A 14,009-nucleotide genomic window follows, 5' to 3' on the forward strand; every position below is an offset into this window, starting at 1 on the left:
GGCAGAGCCCCCGCCGCGGCGCAGCCCGGGCGCTGACCGCGCCCCCAGCGCTGCCGTGCGGCTGCAGGGGGCGGGCCGGGCGCGGGGCGCAGGCGCCTGGCCCCAGGAGGGTGCCGGCTCCGGGGGGACGGGACGGGACGGGCGGCCCGAGCCGAGCGGCGGGCACAAAGCGGCGGCCGCTCCCCGTGCCTCGGCCCGGCCGGGGGCGGCTCCCCCCAGCGCTGCCGCTGCTGCCCGGCGGCGCGAGGTGAGGGCCGGGTGGGGCTCCGGGGCCGCGGCGCGGGGGGAGGGGCCGCTCGAAGCTGCTGCCCCACGGGAGCGAGCGGACCGCGGGACGCGAGGGCCGCGAAGGTGCGCGGCGCTGGGACGCGTCGCTCTCCGCCCCGCCGGGACGCAGGTGAGGAGCCAGGCTGCAGCCGGTCCCTCTTCCTCGTCCCTTCCTCCCTCCTCCGGGCTGCCTCTGCCGCGGCCAAGGCAGGGCCGGGCCGGGCCCCGTCTCCCTGCGGCCGGTCCCGGGGAATGTGGTCCCGGGCCTGCGCGCACCGGGATGCTGCTCCCTACTCCGTGCCAGGCCTCTGCACGGGGGCTCGGGGCCACCGCCCGCCCCGCCGTGCCCTGTCCGGGCACCCCGCTGCCTGCCGGGGGACCCTCATCGGCTGCTTCCAGCTGCGCCGTCCATCCCACCCCCCTCCTGCTGCTGTCATCTGTGTGACTAAGCCGTACAGCCTTGGAAGGGAAAGCTTAGTGCATGTTTGCAGTTCGGTGCTAACCCCGTTTAGGGCCTGCGGGCAGTATGCCGTACACACTGTCAACAGTAGCTGAGCAAGGCTGAATGAAGAGTTCTCAGTGTGGGCATCTGCATTGCTTTTCTGACTGGATTAGGGCTTCCCAGGGCCCAAAACATGGGGATACGACATGTGTTTTGTCAGTTCCTTTTCTTAGATATTTCCTTGTAAGTATTTTGATAAAAGTTTATTTTCAGTCACACAGGTCCAATGTGATAAATGCAGAAAAGAAGGTGTACTTTCATCTGTTAGCTTGGTTCCTTTGTTGTATGATCTTTCCAAGCTATTTAGCTCTCATTTCTTGTATTTGCTTATTTCCTAAAGTCTTACTCGAATGCCCTTATAAGTAAGGAACAGCTTTATGTGCCTTTGCCAGCTCAGCTGTGTTGAGGATTGCATAAAGCATGATTTCCACCTGGTATTTCTTTGTTCAAAAGCTCTGGGGTGGGGGGGCGGGGACAGGACAGTGCTTGCAAGAATGCCCTTTCTCTGTTAGAATATAGCTTGTTTGGAACAGCTGAGGGACCTGACAAGTGACTGGACTGTTTGACTGGAGTTATTGCATTTGCAGAAGTGCGCTATTGGCCAGGTGTAGGCTGTAAGGCTGATGAGGCAGTGCTCATAAAGGCAAGTACTTGAAGCTTTAGACTGTGCCATTCCACAGGAATTCTGTCTTCAACTCAGCTATGTCTGCACTGACTCTGTTTTGCTGGGATAAAATATATTGGTATAGCTGTTGAACCAAGCTCTTGCGTTTCCACAGGCCACATCTATGTTACATTTCATTGGTTTTAGATCTATTTAGCTTTTAAATATTTGATTGTTAATAGGTTACTTGGGACCCAAATAATTAATTGAGCAGGAAGACTGATAAATAGAGTTGTCAGTTACATTACACAAGAAAATTGTGCTGTGATTCTGAAAACATTTATGTGGAACAGTTCCCTGTATTTTATCATATGTGATCCTAGGGTGCCTTTAGTTTCATTGAGAGGATTTGTATTCAATCTCCTGCCTCATTCTTTGTGTTAATTAAAAACATTAGCTAAGAAGTAATTACCAAGAATATCAGCAATATTGACTCTTGTGAAAATGGTGATGGAAGAGCTGCATGGAACAAGATTCCAGTATGTTGCTTGGAATACACTCACCAAGTGGGTTTTGAGGCTGACTTTTCCTCTTCAAGGGATTTCTGTAGGTTTCAGTCTGTTTATATTTGCTTAACTTGTAAATATTTGGATTTTTTGTTTGGTTTTGCCCCTCAGCAGATTTGGGATCCAACAGTGCTGTTGTAAATGGGCTACCAGCGTAAAGTTTCCCTGGTAGGTAAGCCTGTTGAGGCTGGGTTGTACAGTAGCTGTAATGCAAGTTTCTTCTCCAGCTAAGCCTTTGAAAGGACAGCTAGCATAAATATTATTCTGTGCTGAGAAGCTGATCCTGTTAAGCTTCAGGATTTTCAGGCTGCTTGAAAAATTTCTGGTGGATTGAGAAACTTTTGTGCTGAACAAGGTGCAAACCCAGGAACGCATCATCTATTCAGAGCAGAGGTGGCCCAACTGTGGTGTTTGTTTGGGTTTTATTTATTTCAGGAGTTCAAATTCAGTTGTCAAGGGCTCTGTGGCCCGTGAGAAGTATGTGTGTGTGCTCCTGGCACAGCTGGATAAGGTGTGTCAAGGGGCTCTTGTGGCTGACTTTGGTGGATTGCTCTCTCACCCTTTTGCACTCTCAGCCAACTTGGTGTCCCTTGCTCCAGCTCTGAGGCCCTACAGGGAAGTGTGTCATGGTCTCCGTGTGAAAATACTCCAGTGTCCCCCTCGGTAGATGCTGGGAGGTTGAAGCATGCAGTCTGTGATCAACTGTGTTGAGGTCTGTGGCTAATAGAACCAGGAACATTGGCTCCTGTTGCTCTGAAGCATGTCTAATGTAGAAGATTACGAGCTCTTTTACTTAAGGCTCAGAGGCGGTTTTGGATTGTTTCTAAAGATAGATCAAACATAGTTACTAAGACACGGAACAAACAGTAGGGTGACTAAATATTTCACTGCTACGAGAATAATGCAGCTGTCACATTGTAGTGATAAGTAACTCATTCATCTCCCATCAGTAGGAGGAAGTTGAGAGGGTACTACATGGAGTAGATACGGTCTTAGTCCTTTTCTTAAATCATGTTATCAAACCACTCTCACAGCTTTTTAGCCCTGTAGGATCACTGAGGGGCTCTGGATCAGGAGCTGAAAGGGGCTCAACAGCAAAATTGTGGTCTCGCCTTCCAGAAGTAGTGACTCCAAGCATAGGCTGGAGCAATGTACAGAAAGCTAGTTCTGTGGTCATGTGTATTGTAGGCTCCATGGTTGTGCAGAGCTTGTGTGTGGCTCTAAATACTTGCCATAGCATACAGATCTTGAAAATAAGAGGTTTACATACCTCTAATCTGTAATTGGTGATTTATCAAGATGTGTCTCAGAAAAACCTTTAAAATTCCTTACTTAAGAGTTGCTTGGGAAGAATGCAAAGCAGAGTCATGTGTTACCAGTTAAAGCATTTTTTTTGTTGTTGTTCCGGTCACTTATCATTCAATTGGCACATTCAGTGTGTACTGGGAGAGGGGACAGAAGCGTAACTAAATATTTGGCACCCTGCGTTAAATTGAGTCATTGTGTAAAAAAAAAAAAGTGAGCACAGGAGTGATATAGTGTAGCAGGTATTGGAAGGATATGAGGCTCCAATTTCCAATATATACCTTAATTTAGAACACTGAAAATTTTCCTGACTCAAGAAACTCTGCAGCAAGACACTTAGATGCAATACAGTTATCCCATGTCTTCTTATGGAACATACTCTGAGAGCTGGAAAGGATGTCACATCCACTTCTTGGCATTTGTGGTGCTTATGACCTAGAGTAAGACCACTTACAATCATCAGCTTTATCTGATGTTTCACCACCTGCCGTTACCCAATCCTAAGGCAGTCTGGCCTACCATACCTATTCAGGAGTCTGAGTGTTTGCAGTTTGAATGGGACCAAGAAGAAAGGGGCTGGAAGGGATGTAGGATTTTCTTAGTCTCTTGACTGCTGTGAGATGCAAAGTGTTTGTTTGTGGAAGGGTGGCTGCTACCACTTTGCATTCTTGGCTGTAGACTGAAGTGCTTACGTGGTCTGATCCTGTTTTTGGTCTGGGCCCTGTGTGATACTTACTTGGAAGGAGAGGTGTTCTGTAACCCAGCTTCTTTTGGTTTAGAGAGCATCTTTTAGACAGATCAAGACAAACATGTGCAGTCTTTCGTCTGCCTTTTTGTTCCACAACACTGACGTAGAAATGAAAGGTGATGAAGGACTTGCCAGGCATCATGGTGAGTCTCAGCCCATGGCCGCCTCTACACTGGACCTCCTGTCCTGAAAAGCATCTGCTCTCCCAGCAGATGATGAGGTTGTCAAGATGGAGATGAAGGTTTGTGCAGTGTGGAAGCACAAGTCCTTTCCTCATCCAGGCACTGCACTGCTAGGCCCAGTCATGGCAGCCCTTGTGAAAAGCGTGTGTAAAGCACGTGCTGCTGCTTTGCGAGCTCTGCATGTGGAGCCCACCCCGTGAGAGCAGAGTGACAGGAAGGTGTTTGTGCAACACAGGCCATTTGGCAAGATGTCACCCCATGGTGGAACTAATTCTCCTCTCTTTGACAGTAAGTTTTATACTAACCCCATTAACTTCAAGGGAGTTGCTCTAGAATTCATGCAAATGCTGAATCAGGCCCAAGGGCTTGGTTTTTCTCCTTGTGACTTTTTGTTTATTTCTGTAGTTTTTATAAGCCTATATCTGTGAAGCCCATGCTTAACTCTTCTAAATAAAATAAAACATTTTGCAGGATGGATAAACCTGTATCTGTCCATTTTGGGTTGTGGGATTTTTTTTCCTCACATATTTATCGAAAGCTTGCAGAAAGATTTAAATGTGTTCTCTAAGAAAAGTGACTGAAATTTATGGTCTTGTAAGTGCAAGACTGGTAGTATATGCATTTGTTGTGTTCTTAGGAGAAGTTGAAGTATACATATACTTTTTTATATGCTATTCAATCTAAGTTAGTTTGATTTGCAGTTATTTGAGAATAGTCATCTGTCTACTGCAATGCTTTGAAAAGAAGCTGCCTGATAAAGCAGGTGTGTATTTTTGGTGGTTTTATTTTTCTGCCTTGAGATCAGCAGAGAGAAGTTACTTACACATAAAGGAAAAGAAATTGTGGAGCTGTCATCACATTCTCTTAGACTCATTCTGGGGTTGTTTTTGCAATGCTGTAAACAACTCAGTTGAAAACTACACATTATTGCCATACTGTGCTCTTCGAAGCTGATAGGATTCTGCTGACAGTGTGAATAGGAGAGATTTGTGAAGATGTCGCCATGGTAGAGTGAAAGTAGCAAAAGGAAGTTAGAGTCCTACTAGTCCTCTGGCAGGAATAACAGTATTTTGTGATATCTAATCATCATGTATGATTTGGAATTGGTGAACCCATTTGTGTGGCTGTTGCATGAAAAGACTATTAATGATGCTGCAACATGGAGTATTCTGGCCTGTGAGGATGATGTACAACAATAGGGTTGGTTGAGACAAAGGAATTGCGTTTTTCTTCCCTATCTTGGAACAGGGTTTCCAAGATAGATAGCCTTATAAATGGTCTTGGAAGGTGTCTTACATACGACTTGTCTCTGAAGAGTAAAAACCCTGCTGTACACAGAAGCTGGTGTAATCTTCTAGAATTCTGAAAAGGCTGGAGGCACTGAATCATTTTGTATGTTATTTAAAAACTAAGGGACAAATCCTTAGCTGCAAATGACATGCTCCATTACAACGAATGGAGCGCTGCAAATTGCCTCTGGTGAGGGATGAGAACAGTCCCCTCCTCAAACCCACGTATACAGCCTTAGGGGCAGAAACAGCTTTATTGAGGGGCTTCTCTCAGGAAAACACCAAACAAAACCAAAGCAAAACAAAAACAAACCCCTCCAAAAATAACTCCCCAAATCAACTGTTCCTCACTCCACTGGCTCCAGAATGTGAATGTCATCTGGGCAAATGCCCAGGACTAAATGCAGTGCTCTAAACATGGTCTCATAAGTGGCTTGTAAAGGAAAAGAAAAAAAAACCCCAAACAACAAACCCCAAACTTTTTGGACTTTTAATTTTTATTTTATTTTATTTGTCCAAAATGATGTCTTTGGTTTCTGCTTTATATTTGCTGAATACAAATCCGTGTTTTCCAGTAATTAACTTCAGGGCTTTTTGACCCTGATTTTGTTGAATCACAGAATCACAGAATCACAGAATCCCAAGGGTTGGAAGGGACCTAAAAAGATCATCTAGTCCAACCCCCCTGCAAGAGCAGGGTAACCTACAGTACATCACACAGGAACTTGTCCAGGCGGGCCTTGAATATCTCCAGTGTAGGAGACTCCACAACCCCCCTGGGCAACCTGTTCCAGTGCTCTGTCACTCTTACAGTAAAGAAGTTCTTCCTGATGTTAACGTGGAACTTCCTATGTTCCAGTTTACACCCATTGCCCCTTGTCCTATCACTGGATATCACTGAAAAAAGCCTAGCTCCATCATCCTGACACCTACCCTTCACATATTTGTAAACATTGATGAGGTCACCCCTCAGTCTCCTCTTTTGCAAGCTAAAGAGACCCAGCTCCCTCAGCCTCTCCTCATAAGGGAGATGTTCCACTCCCTTAATCATCTTTGTGGCTCTGCGCTGGACTCCTTCAAGCAATTCCCTGTCCTTCTTGAACAGAGGGGCCCAGAACTGGACGCAATATTCCAGATGCGGCCTCACCAAGGCTGAGTAGAGGGGGAGGAGAACCTCTCTTGACCTACTAACCACTCCCTTTCTAATGCACCCTAAGATGCCATTTGCCTTCTTGGCCACAAGAGCACATTGCTGGCTCATGGTCATCCTCCTATCCACCAGGACCCCCAGGTCCCTTTCCCCTTCACTACTTTCCAGCAGGTCAACCCCCAACCTGTACTGGTACATGGGGTTGTTCTTCCCCAGATGCAAGACTCTACACTTGCCCTTGTTAAATTTCATCAAGTTTCTCCCCGCCCAACTCTCCAGCCTGTCCAGGTCTCGCTGAATGGCAAAACAGCCTTCTGGTGTGTCAGCCACTCCTCCCAGTTTTGTGTCATCAGCAAACTTGCTGAGGGTGCACTCAGTTCCCTCATCCAGGTCATTGATGAAAATATTAAACAGCAAAGCATATTCCCAAAGTCTTATGGGTTTATCTTTCACACATGCTGTGTGTTACACTTGCTGGCACGCCCTTTTTTAACTTGCCTCTGGATCCATAGCCTTGTCTTCCACTTAATCCTTTGCTCAATAATTTCTCTTAATATAGGATACTTTTTGAGCATGTGCCAAAGCATATATTTAAATACATTGAGAATGAATGTGTAGAAAGCGATGGAAATATTTGCTTGACTGGACTGGTTGTGTTCCTTACTCAGCTTAATGGTTCAGATGAAGATTCAGAGCTGTGGACCATGTGAGGATGGCAGGAGGCAAGTATGAGTGAGTGATCAGAGCAGCACGTTGAGTCAGTGTGTGGAGAAATGCTGTTTACCATAGAAGAGTATCCTCTTTTGTCTTCCTGCCCTGCAGATGCCCATTCAGGTGCTTAAGGCAAAAGCCAAAAGTTTGGCCATGGAGTGGTTTCTCCTGCATGGAGAAATGGGCAGAATCGCCAGCTGTTGTTTTCCAGCTCAGCCTGGGCTGATGTGGCAAGGTGCTGCCTTTTACTCGACCTTCGTGCTAATTCTGTGAGTGAACTTTGTGATGACTTTAACTTAGGAAGGAAGTAAGGCCCAGACTACTTCCATTTAGGATCTGCTTGTGGGGGAAACTGCTCAACACTTTTTGCAAAAAAGTTTAGTTTTTCTAACTTTATTTTTCTTTTTTTTTTCTTTTTTCCTGTTTAATACAACCACAAAACCAAACCATAACCTTCACAACAATAAACACGCATTCTTTTGCAGGTGAAGCCTTGCAATGCTTTAAAATGCATTACTTGCTGAGACTGTAACTGAGGAAAACAGATACTGGCAACTATGAGATGCCAGCACTCAGTGAATTGTCATAATAAGCTATTTTAGCTAAAGCTGGGGATTTAAAAAAATTATAATTTGTTCACTGTGTTCACAGTAGTTAATGCAAGATGAAAAATCGTAATTTGAACACTTTGAATAGCTTGGGAGAGGAAGCCAGCGTTTTGGCAATGTGTTTCCTAAGGGCTATGCCTGTTTGGTTTGCCTGTCTGGAACCTTCAGGGTGCCCTGGATCATTTAAGTTGTCTGCCTGTGTGCCACAGTATAACCCCAACTTTGTACATAGGTTTTACTAGCATCTGTCTAGAGACAGCTGTTTAAAATGGTGGTAATTTCAAAAGTTAGAGTTCAGTTTTAGGAAGTGCAAGTCACGAGTATGAATTTTAGCCCTGTGACCTTTGCTGCTAGTAGTGTGAACTTATATGCTAGCTGCAGTAGAACTCATACCCTGAAGTGTTCCTCTGAATGTGTGTTAGACCTGAGAATTGCTGCTGAGGTCTTCATAAACTGCTTTTAAATATCCAGAATTTTAGAAATTGAGCCGTGAGTAAACTTTTCCACTGATTAAGTGTGTTGGACTTGGGGAAACTGCAGAGTCAATTAGGAATGTGGGTCAGGAGTCTACTAGCCCCGAGCCCATGTCCCAGAAAGGTGCCATCCCTGCATGCCCTGCCCTGTGAGAAGTAGACTGTGACTCCACTTATTTTGATGCGCTCCACTTACTTTGATGCGCGCCACTTATTTTGATGCACTCCACTTATTTTGATACACTCCACTTATTTTAATACAATAAGAACAATGAGCAAAAGCTATTGCACAGCAGCGATGTTTGAGTCTCACCACCATGTCACAAGGACTTATGCAGAAAGCCCCAGTTCAAACTTGTATCAGTGATCTTCATTTTATGCATTGCTTGCAATTTTTGGCTTATTTAATTGGACTGAAAATGAGGCTCCACCATTGAATCACAGAATCACAGAATCCCAAGGGTTGGAAGGGACCTAAAAAGATCATCTAGTCCAACCCCCCTGCAAGAGCAGGGTAACCTACAGTACATCACACAGGAACTTGTCCAGGCGGGCCTTGAATATCTCCAGTGTAGGAGACTCCACAACCCCCCTGGGCAGCCTGTTCCAGTGCTCTGTCACTCTTACAGTAAAGAAGTTCTTCCTGATGTTAACGTGGAACTTCCTATGTTCCAGTTTACACCCATTGCCCCTTGTCCTATCACTGGATATCACTGAAAAAAGCCTAGCTCCATCATCCTGACACCTACCCTTCACATATTTGTAAACATTGATGAGGTCACCCCTCAGTCTCCTCTTTTGCAAGCTAAAGAGACCCAGCTCCCTCAGCCTCTCCTCATAAGGGAGATGTTCCACTCCCTTAATCATCTTTGTGGCTCTGCGCTGGACTCCTTCAAGCAATTCCCTGTCCTTCTTGAACAGAGGGGCCCAGAACTGGACGCAATATTCCAGATGCGGCCTCACCAAGGCTGAGTAGAGGGGGAGGAGAACCTCTCTTGACCTACTAACCACTCCCTTTCTAATGCACCCTAAGATGCCATTTGCCTTCTTGGCCACAAGAGCACATTGCTGGCTCATGGTCATCCTCCTATCCACCAGGACCCCCAGGTCCCTTTCCCCTTCACTACTTTCCAGCAGGTCACCCCCCAACCTGTACTGGTACATGGGGTTGTTCTTCCCCAGATGCAAGACTCTACACTTGCCCTTGTTAAATTTCATCAAGTTTCTCCCCGCTCAACTCTCCAGCCTGTCCAGGTCTCGCTGAATGGCAGCACAGTCCTCTGGTGTGTCAGCCACTCCTCCCAGTTTTGTGTCATCAGCAAACTTGCTGAGGGCGCACTCAGTTCCCTCATCCAGGTCATTGATGAAAATATTAAACAGCACCGGTCCCAGCACCGACCCCTGAGGAACTCCACTAGTCACAGACCTCCAGCTAGATTCTGCGCCATTGACCACAACTCTCTGCCTTCTTCCTTTCAACCAGTTCTCGATCCACCTCACTACTTGATCGTCAAGCCCACACTTCCTCAGCTTATCTATGAGGATGCTGTGGGAGACAGTATCAAATGCCTTACTGAAATCAAGAAAAACCACATCTACCGCTCTACCATCATCCCTCCACCTAGTCACTTCCTCATAGAAGGCTATAAGGTTGGTCATACATGACTTCCCCCTCATAAAACCATGTTGGCTGTTCTTAATGACCCCCTCATCCTTGATATGCCTAGTGATGGAGTCAAGAATAAGTTGTTCCATCATCTTTCCAGGGATGGAGGTAAGGCTGACCGGTCTATAATTACCCGGGTCCTCCTTCTTGCCCTTCTTATAGATTGGTGTGACCTTTGCCATCCGCCAATCCTCAGGCACCTCGCCCATTTCCCACGACTTACCAAAGATGATGGAGAGTGGCCTAGCAATGACCTCCGCCAGCTCCCTCAGCACCCGTGGGTGCATTCCATCCGGACCCATCGATTTACAGATGTCCAGTTTGCATAGCTGATCCCTAACCCAATCCTCATCTACCAAAGCAAACTCCTCCTTTGTCCTGACTCCTTCTGGGGCTATAGAAATCCGGGGCCCTCGGGGAGAGTCTGCAGGAGTAAAGACAGAGGCAAAGAAGGCATTCAGCACCTCTGCCTTCTTTATATCCTCTGTCTCCAGGGTACCCACTTCGTTCAGCAGTGGGCCTATATTGCCTCTTGTTTTAGTTTTATTTGCTATGTATTTGAAGAAGCCCTTTCTATTGTCTTTAACCCGACTAGCAAGATTGAGTTCCAAGGAGGCCTTAGCTGTCCTAATTGCCTCCCTACATCCTCTAACAAACTAACAAAATTGAGTGAGCAGCTTCCCTTTGGTTAATTCAAATTTTCTATTTAGTGGTGCCATAAGAATTCTTAAGTCGTGTGTGTTGCATGGATGAAAGCACAGCTCATCATTTTGTCTTCACTAGAAAGATATTCTCAGCGTTTGCTTTACAGCATGTCCCTTAAAATATTTATTTCAATTTTTTTTTCTAGAAGGTATGATCTGCCAAGATAAATATTTTGCTTATTATAGTGTGGATTCGTTTTTTGATGTCTATATGAAAAGCATTATTTCATCCGCTGGTATTTAATGAATGACTGGGCATATGTTAGCTATCACTTCTAGTGTATTTCCCATGTGGTTAACAGCAGCTCTGGAAGCCAGTGAAGTGTTTTAGCTCTATCTTGTATGCCTTGTTCCTTGCTAACGACAGTATACTTGCATGTGCACTCCCTTTTGGCAGACACACCGAGCATTTTCCTTTACTGCTGGTAGTCTTCTATTTGCCAGGCCCTAGTCTAGACTTGAGAACCATTGCGTTCACTACTCCACAGTGAGCTAGAGGCATTTTTGTTTTAATTAGTATCACAGCCATGTCAAAGCTCAGTCTTTTATTTAAGGTTTATTTCAGGCCAAGCAATACCTAATATTATGTCAATTTCACTGGTGCTCCCTGTGTTGATTTATAATGTTCTGTATTTTGCTTAGCAATTAAAGCTGGTTTACATGTTTAAAAACAGACAGTAGGTGATAGTTGTCTTTCAATAGTTACTAATGATGTTCTAATAATGACTAGAATATCATTAGTTCTAATGCTGACCACCTAATGATCATGGTAGGCTTTTGGTTATACCACTAAAGTGCGAAATGTAAAACTAAAGACAAGTCTTGGGCCTTGGGATAAGCTGAGTAGTAAGTTTAACTAAGGATACCTGGATGGAGACACTAACTTGGAAGCAGTGAATTGAAGAAAGTAATCTTACTATCAACACATTGTTTCATACCACCTCTTCCTTCACAAACAAAGCTAAGAGAGTTGGGGCTGTTCAGCCTGGAGAAGAAAAGCTGCGTGGTGATGTCATAGCAGCCTTCCAGTATCTGATGGGGGCCTACAGGGATGCTGGGGAGGGACTCTTCATCAAGGACTATAGTGATAGGACAAGGGGTGATGGGTTCAAATTAAATCAGGGGAAGTTCAGGTTAGATATAAAGGAAAAGTTCTTTACTGTGAGGATGCTGAGGTGCTGGCACAAGGTGCCCAGAGAAGTGGTAAATGTTCTGTCCCTGGTAGTGTTCAAAGGCAAGTTGGACAGAGCCTTTGGTGACATGGTGTAGTGTGAGGTATCCCTGCCCGTGGCAAGGGGGTTGGGACTAGATGATCTTAAGATCCCTTCCAAACCTAACTATTCTGTGATTCTATGTTTATTGCTGCAGTTAAAACTTCTGCTAGTAGGCAGTGCATAATTTATTATGGGAAGACTCCTTGGGTTTTTGCTTTATTGGTCTTTATACTTCCCACATACAGGTGGAAGTTGAGTTCCCTGCACAGCTCTGTTTGTAAGGATGTTTCCCTTCTTGGCAAGGATGGGCTGGTAACACTGGTTACAAGTGTTTCCTCTGTGTTGAGGGGGGGAGCGTGCCCTTTGGGCCCAGCAAAATGGGAAGAAAGCCTTCACTTTGCTAGCGGAAATCTTCATTTGGAACACTTTACTGGGATATCTGGTGCATTAAAGGGACAACAAATTAGGAAAGGTAGATCATTGGTTCAGCTCATGCTCAGTAATCGTTCCATTCAGCAAGAGGTTTATATATGTATGATTTTAGCTATGAACGGTTCTTCAGTTTTTCTCTGTGCTTTTCCTAATTGACACACTTTGTTAGATGAGCATTAATGCAGCATAGGCCAACAGGTCACTTTTAACTCTTGAAGCTAGAGTAAAGGTCCTGACAAAAATAAACCACCAAGTCTAGCAACTTACAGGTTGTATACACTATCCCTGACATCTGTAAAGCCCTACTTAGTTTGGATGTACAATCTCCAAAGAAAGGTAGGTCATGTGAAGTTTTGGCAAAGTTCATGATGTATGATGCCTGTAGGATGACTGAGCATTTTATGGAATCCCTTTCTTTTATTCAGCCACTGTCCAGATGCTAGCATAGAAAGCTGGTTGTCAGTTGAAACCTTTTGTCTCAAGCTTGCCAGCTTTTAATTGAAGACAATATGTTACTTCCTTGGCTGCTTAAACCCATTTCTAGTCTAGCATCTACATATGTAGGTGTGAAACGTACAAGTTCAAGGAGGGTATGTTTCTGTATGAATTTCTGCATTTGAGGAGAATGGGTTGAGGTGCTTTTTGGTGGCAAGCTGCTAAGAAGCATGGAGCTGTTTGAAAGTGCTTGTGGGCTTGAAATGTGTTTCTGATAAAGAGATTCACAAGCAAAAGTAGTTGAAATTCGCTGAGCATGCAGGCTTTAGACAAGTAGCTATTGCAGCTGCATTTGCAGTGCTGGCATCAGGCAGTCAGTGTTTGATGCTGTATAAGGAAGCAACAGTAGAAAGCTTACAGTAAGATGTCACTGAAAGGATGGCCAAAGTGTGGAAGGAGAAATGGAATCACAAGAGTGAAAGTGGATTAGATGTTTTAGAACTGAGTTATAGTCTGGGTCTCTTTCCGCTATGCATTGCCAAACAGTAGATTGCCTGGACAAGAGAGGAGCCACTGCAGTTATATTCTGCAGAATATAACTTTTATCTGAAGGGGGAATTAGAAAGAAATGGGTTCTAGCCCTTCAAGGAAGCATAAATGTGGGAAACATGAGCTGGATGCAGTCAGACTGGCAGCTGACAGCATCTGCTTCTGTTACACTTTGGGCTTTAAAGGCAAGAGAAAGAGCTTTGCTTCTTTTTGAACCCTGTAATGGCATTAGGAAACTCAGCTGATTGTTAACAGCCCCTCTGGGCTGGTAAAGGAGGGGGTGGGAAAAGTGGACCAGCAGTCCTTCAAGGCTTAGCTTTCCTGGTTGTCAGGGGATACTCAGTATCAAATGTCAGTTCATTCCTTGGGGGGTAGGGGGTGTTGGCCTCATCAGGTGTTTCTGGACAGCTCCAGTTGCCCTTTGTGCAGGCCTTGGGAAAAATAATGGACTTTGCTTGATTTCTGTCTTTAGGAGGAAGCCAGTACCAGCTCTTCGCTGCGCATTGTTCATGTTCACCTGCTGCAGTAGGGGTTGGGCTAGGACTTTGCAAGTAGGAGGAAATACAGTGGTCCTACCCAGGTGAGGTCATGGCCACCAGCTATG

The 14,009-nt window shown here is 45.3% G+C and overlaps 1 protein-coding gene across 9 annotated transcripts in view; it reads left to right on the forward strand.

Annotated features, from left to right (window-relative positions):
* RIN2 (Ras and Rab interactor 2) overlaps positions 1–14,009 on the forward strand; it is a 193,601-nt gene that overhangs the window by 90,317 nt on the left and 89,275 nt on the right. For 2 of the 9 annotated variants that reach the window (XM_065682634.1, XM_065682633.1), the window contains exon 1: positions 266–397. The exons of 6 other annotated variants lie outside the window; for them this stretch is intronic. The gene's annotated coding sequence lies outside the window, so the exon portion shown is untranslated. One more of the 9 variants, XM_065682632.1, reaches the window with a different exon arrangement.

The sequence above is a fragment of the Lathamus discolor genome, chromosome 5, assembly GCF_037157495.1.
Source record: "Lathamus discolor isolate bLatDis1 chromosome 5, bLatDis1.hap1, whole genome shotgun sequence".
NCBI lineage: Eukaryota > Metazoa > Chordata > Aves > Psittaciformes > Psittacidae > Lathamus > Lathamus discolor.